The sequence below is a fragment of the Primulina eburnea genome, chromosome 13, assembly GCF_022965805.1.
Source record: "Primulina eburnea isolate SZY01 chromosome 13, ASM2296580v1, whole genome shotgun sequence".
Taxonomy (NCBI): Eukaryota; Viridiplantae; Streptophyta; class Magnoliopsida; order Lamiales; family Gesneriaceae; genus Primulina; species Primulina eburnea.
In genome coordinates this window covers 21,145,546-21,152,845 of record NC_133113.1, presented here as the reverse complement: position 1 = coordinate 21,152,845, position 7,300 = coordinate 21,145,546, and the positions used below count along the sequence as shown (strand labels likewise).

At 34.5% G+C, this 7,300-nt stretch overlaps 1 pseudogene; it reads right to left on the bottom strand.

Moving 5' to 3' along the window:
• Window positions 1-2,298: 2,298 nt before the first annotated feature.
• On the bottom strand, window positions 2,299-5,740 carry LOC140810780 (phospholipase A1 PLIP2, chloroplastic-like; annotated as a pseudogene).
• Between the last annotated feature and the right edge of the window lie 1,560 nt (window positions 5,741-7,300).

The window sequence follows — 7,300 nt, the reverse complement described above, 5'->3', positions numbered from 1 at the left end:
TATATATATATATATATATATATATATATATATATATATATATATATATATAGGCACGAATTTTTCAGATATCAGAAAAGAAGAAATCGAGAAAAGGTTCGGGAAAAGAATTGAAAAATCCTTACGCCTTTTGTGAGAAATCCGTCCGCCCGATTTTGAATTCGACTGCGGTACTGTGTTCCTATCGACGTAGGCTACAACTGGACGTAAGTTTTGTTACGTTTTGATATGATTTGAAATTATGGTATTGTCAGAATCTGATATGATTCATATATGATGTTCTTGGCATGTTAGACATCGTATAATCGAAACCGGACTGAGGAACAGATACCATATGAAATTGTTATGATTTTTAGAGTTGAGTTGAATAAGAATTGATAACTAGATTGAGTGATTATCGAGTATAAGACGTTAGAATTGATATCTGACTGATATGGTATTGCTGGATATCTTGAGATTATGACATTATGTTATTGAAACAGAATTTGATTAAATTCTGATTATATCCAGTATTGATTGAGTGGTGTATTGATACCGCACCCTCGATATTGTTATTGTCAGATTGAGTATTGACAGGCTTTGAGTTCGAGACTTCGATAGAGTCAGAATATCAGACAGAAAGGTATAAATTAATGTTGTGTTGGGATTGCACAACTCGAGGGAGGTTTGACTCAAGTTTCCCTAAATCACATACTTAGTTTATTACATTGATATTTATAATTGACGAGATTGAGGTTTGTTGTCTATTGATTTATAGCCACTGCATGTATTGACTACTGAGTCGTTTAGTCATTGGCTGATTCGCCTAGTCACCGGCTGATTCGTCTGGTTATTGGCTGATTCGCCTAGTCACCGGCTGATTCGTCTGGTTATTAGCTGATTCTTCTAGTTATTGACTGATTCGTCTAAACTTTGGCTGATTCGCTTAATTACTGGCTGATTCGCCTAGTATTGGCTGATTCGCTTAATTCTTGACTGATTCGTCAATTCTGCGGCTATTTCGCCCAGACACTGGATATATTAATTATATCGATGCCGTTTAGGGATTGATTCATTCCTATCGACTGAGATTCGGTATATTTATTATTATCCAGACATCGGGATCCCTAGGATAGAGTTGAGTCGAGTCTGAGACGACGCATTGTTTGAGTCGAGTTTGAGTCTGAGTGTGATTTATGCTTAATATTGATTTATGTTTTCTGATTCGATACATGTTATGAATATTTGTTATATGCTTTTGTATATGTTTTTATATGATTGCATATTTACATTATTTATACTGGGATTTATTCTCACCGGAGTTATCCGGCTGTTGTCTTGTTTTGTATGTGTGCATGACAACAGGTGGGACAAATTCAGGGTTGAGGAGATGAAGAGAGATCATGATTAGAGTGGAGGCTCCGGACTTGGATTATAGATAGGGTTAGACACTTGATATTAGCTGTTAAACCTTAGTTGAATAAATGTATGTGGTACAGGACTTGTACTTATATACTGAAATGTATATATGTTTTATTTCACTACGTTCCGCATTTTTTGAAAAAAAAAAAAAATTAGCCCTTTTTATAACTGAATAATTAGTCCCAATGATGATTAAAAACATGATTAGCGTCCGGGTCCCCACAAGATCACTATCCAGATCTAAGTACAAATCATGTACAAACGTAAATCATAATATCTACCGTTCCTTCACTACAGCTCAGGTGATGTAACAGATATACTCTTAAGTCCGGATCTCCAGGCTAACTGTCTTCTCTCATCCTCTTCTTGACCCTGAACCAGGCCCACCTGTTGTCATGCACACATACAAAACAAGACAACAGCCGGATAACCCTGGTGAGAAATACATCCCAGTATAAACAATGTAAACATGCAATCATATAAAAACATATATAAAAGCATATAACTGATATCATTAACATGCAGCCACTCAACAAACATGTATGATAGGAAACTATAAATCAACTTGTCGTATCAGACTTGACTCAAACAACACGTCATTTTAGACTCGACTCATTCCTAATCTAGGGATCCCGGTTCTGGATATTGATAAATATATCGAATCTCAGTCGATAGGAATGAATCAACCCCTAAACGGCATCGATATAATTCATATATCCAGTGTCTGGGAGAATCGGCCGCAGAATTGACAAATCAGTCAAGGATTTGGCGAATCAGCCAATAACCAGACGAATCAGCCGGTGACTAGACAAATCAGCCAATAACCAGACGAATCAGCCGGTGACTAGGCGAATCATTCTATAACTCAATACTTACATTGTCTATGAATAAATAGACCATGCACATCAATCTCAGCAATTGCAAGTATCAATGCAAATCAAAGCAATAAACTAAAGTGTGTGATTTAGGCAATCTCAGCAATTCCATATGGTATCTATTCTTCAGTCCAATTTCAATTATACGATGTCTAACATGTCAAGAACATCATATATGAATAATATCAGATTCTGACAATACCATAATTTCAAATCGTATCAAAACGTAGCAAAACTTACGTCCAGTTGTAGTCTACGTCGATAGGAACTCAGTACGAAGTCAGATTCAAAATCAGATAGACGGATTTATCACAAAAGACGTAAGGATTTTTCACTTTTTCTCTGAAGCTTTCTTCACGATTCTTACCTTTTTTTGAATGGATTTTCGAAGTTACATATATATATATATACATATATATGCACGCATGTAAGGCAAGTGGCTCGAAGTCACCTATCTTTGGGTTGTAGGAAGTAAGAGCACCAGAAGCAAATGTAGGTTCTTTGATCTCATCAGCCTACTAAATCGTCTCAAAGACTCTCTGCTGCTCTGTACAATGCCAGATAGATTGAATTGGACTTTTCCCACCAAGTTAACTGACTTACTTATGATGATTCCGGCGTTAATTCCTTGTCGTACCACAACTGGCCACCAAACTTTTCGTCGGTGCTCTCTCTTGGCTTTTCTCATACTTCTAAGCTCTTGAAAAATGAAGTGTCGAATGGATTTCAGGTAAGAGTTCATATCGTGGTCTCTTTGGATGGTTCCTTCTGAGCCATATGCCGAACGGTCACTTAATATCTCGAGAGGGTGCGGCGAGTTTAGGAACACTGCCTGTGCTGCAAGAATTTGTTTATCTGTTTTACCAACATCTGTTAAAACATATAGACCACTGCCTGTAGGAAGAAGAACGTGGCTTGGAAAAACTTTTCGTCTGGTTGCAGGATATAAAATTCTCCCATTGGAGCATATAGCAGCTTCTGTTGATACTTAAAGAGAAGAGAGTAAAGATTTTGACAAATTAATAGAGGATTGACATTTAAGTTAGATTATCAATAAATACTTGCCTGTTCATTAAGACATGGAAGATTGCGGAACTTCCCATTTACGGCGTTGAGAAATTCGGCGACATGGTTAGGATAATGGCAAGAGAAAGCTCGGGGAACAATATCCCTGTGCATGGTGATTGAACGAACATGATTTTGAGGCAATCCAAGGTTGAGGAAAAGGCGATCCCCTCCACACGTCATCAAAGGTGTTCCAAAAGTTATAACCGGGAGTAATGATGAACGGGGGCGCCCCTTATCAGCAACATGAGATTTACAAGAATAGAGAAACTTCCGCCAAGAGAGTGCCCCGTGAAACGGAATTTAGCACAATCACCTCGAAATCCAAGGTGTGCCTGAATTTCAGGCAACATCTGCTCATATATGCCTTTTGCTGCCTCATAAATACCTCTATGCACAAGCACATCAAGCCCCTAAAGCAAACGATGTATCGAATTCGTTTGTCGTGCACACACCATACAACCATATAAAAGAAGGAATAAACTACGTCTAAAAAGCATTTTTTCAAGAATACATTTGTGACATTAAAAGCCAAAATCAGCAGTTGATAACACCTAAGAAATGGTATATATATGATTACCTCAAACTGAATGGGCTCAAAAAGCAAATTGGCCAGCCAAGAAGCCAATGACTCAGATCCCTGTCAGCAATAAAACATTTGGAAGCTTTTCAAAAATTAAATAATCATCATATTGATCATATTCCAGAAAGCACGTGGTTTCTTTAAGAAGCATAAATTTTCTGAGCTTAGTCAAGTTGTCCTACCTGTATGACAAAGAATCGAGTGGCACTCGGATCATCATCGCACACAAACCACTCGCATGGCGATGACCGAGTTGAATTCAAATCATCGGCCACATCTTGCTTTACTTCCTCCTTTGCTGCAACAACTGCAGTCACTGAATCCGTGGTTGCAATTAACGAGGTCACGTCCTGATTGATCAAATCAACATCGACAGTTTTCGCATTCATTTCTTCGGCCAATTTTTTATTTGACATGGACTTGGTAGAATTGAATCGAAGAAAGCTCCTCGTATGAGAATGTAAATAGGAAGCAGTGGAAGCAGCAATTTGATATGCAGCATATACCATAGTAAGGTTTCCATTTACCGCCCCTTATCCTTCTTCCACCCGCTTGATTTCATTTTCATGTGAAGCACGAGTTTCGTCTACTGCTTCCACTTGCTCTTGTTGGTCTTCAAGTGGTACTCTATCTTTCTCAGCTTTCAATGCTTCATCCTTTTTCTCAACAGATGAAGTCAAGAAACGCAATCCATGGTTCTTTAGGAGATTATCAGGCTGTACACCATTCAATATTAAAGCAGAGAGATCAAACCATCAGGGTATAATCTCTACGCATCAAAATTGATCTACCCACATCGGCTGACTAAAGCCAGAACTTTGGAGTCACAAGCCAATATTACCGCAACAGTTCAATACACAGGTGGATCATTTGTCAAGAAAAGGCACGATCTAAGGAGAAGTATAAAGAAAGAACAAACTCAGAACTAGAATTCAAGTTTAAAGTCCAAATATAAACATCATATATCAAGCAGATGATAATCTTTTTCGAGGCCCTTTCTGTTTCCCTTACAACATATATGGCAAGACTTGAATCAATATCAAGCGAAACATTACCTTAATCTGAGGAATGGAATAAGCCAGGCTCCCTAAATAAGACATCTTAGCATATAATCTAGCTTCCGCCAGCGGCACCTTACGAAGCAGTTTCGAAAACGATTCTCTATCAAACTCGATCTTTTCATCTTCATCAACTGCACACACATCACACCCTTCAGTCTCTTAATCTAGCTTCCGCCAGCGGCACCTTACGAAGCAGTTTCGAAAACGATTCTCTATCAAACTCGATCTTTTCATCTTCATCAACTGCACACACATCACACCCTTCAGTCTCTTCCCCGCAGTTTTCTTTGAATTCATCTTGGCTTTCATCATCTTTCTCCATTTTTCTTCTAATATCATGAACCAGATCACCATATTTATCTTCCTCCCTTAAAAGAAACTTCAGATGCAAAATCTTGAAAACCCAATTCTCATCCTGCTCTTCTGTACCGACCTCATCGATTTCTTCATTTTTATCCACCGAAACGCCGTCGTCCACCACGGTTGCCAGCTCATAGCGGTGTTTACCATCGAACCACAGAGATCTCAGCAGGTGCCGGAAAGCGGAAACCCATCCCGGATTCCTCCGAGGCGCTGTCGAAAAAACGGCTTATCCAGGGGCACAGAGGTAAGTCGATGTTCCCAATTTGGCGCAGCCGCCACTGCATGAATCCCTGCCTTCGCACACAAAACATCCATCTTTTTTTGAAAAAAGATTCGGTTTTTCCTGGTGATTGTTTTAAAAAAATACACGCTTTGAATGATCGTTTCCTCTTGAAATTATTGTGTTCCAGGGACAGATTGAGGATATATTAGAAATAATAATGATAATATATATACATATATATATATATATATATATATATATATATATATATAATCAGATTAAGCCGGTGACCCAACTTGCTTCTATATCTATTTTACACCGGAGTACTCTGGGAGCTCGTAGAGGAGAGACGGTTTTGATCAAGTTTTCGTTGATTGATATACATCAATATCTATATAAATACTGAGTTTTTTACGAAAGTTATCAATAAAAAAATTCTTACAAAAAAGAATTATTAATATTAACAAATAAAAATATTTCTGTGGTTAAATATGAATTTTTAAATTTTATTTTTAACTTTAAATTTGAATTTGATGTATTTTATTTATATTGATTATATCATTTTATTTAATTTTAATTATGATTTTACGTTTTATTTTATATTTATATATTTAATTATCACTATTTTCTATCATATTATATAAAATATAATTTTTTATATAATAAAATGTTTTTCAATTTTAAGAAGAATATCGTCCTGAATTTAGATATATGGATGGTTTGTATTATTATTTTTTATTTGACGATTTATTATTATTATTATTATTATTATTATTATTATTATTATTATTATTATTATTATTATTATTATTATTATTATTATTATTATTATTCCTATATATATATATATATATATATATATATATATATATATATTAACATATTCTCAAAAATAATAAAAAATTTAATCAAAATGTAATAATCTAATAAATGACACAAATTTTGAATTTTTTTTTTTAAATATTTATTTATTGTTTAAAATTTTGATAAACAAAATAATATATGATTTTTAGATATATTTTTTTTATTAATAATAGTTTCACCCATATAAAATAAATAAGTCATTTAATAGCAAAAGAATATTGTCCTCACTTAAATTTTATCTCAAATGATATAATTGTTTTTTATATAATAGTTTTATATAATAATATTTAAAATTTTAGTATATTCATTATACTATATCAATAATTTAAATAAAATTTCAAATATCAATACTTAATAATTTTAACAATTAATTACATAACAATGATAAATTACCAATATGAGAAAAGCATTAGGAGTGTCTTCCCGTTTGGTCACACACACAATGCGATAGAACCCTTTCTTTTCCTATAAAGGAAAAATCATTTGTTGAAACATATCTGCATTTTTCATTTTTATTTATTTATTTTTTTCTATTTTAAGAATTATTTTTTAGAATTCAAAATTTGTTTGAGATCTTTACACAATTTAGTTAAAAAGAGAGTCGGTGGGGACCAAAATCCAGAGGATATATGCTTTGAATGATTGAAAAGGGTGTCGAGTAAAACATACATCATTTGTTGAAACATATCTGCAACGTGGTCAATTGGAGGAGATTCTGATCCTTTTCTCCATGTAAACATAAATTATATATTATTCATGGAAAATTTTTATGAAAAACTTCTCAAATCCTAGTTTTATTTAAAATTTATTTTTCCTATATTTAAGATTTTGCAAAATCGTCTTTTATCTCTCGTTTTCGGTATGT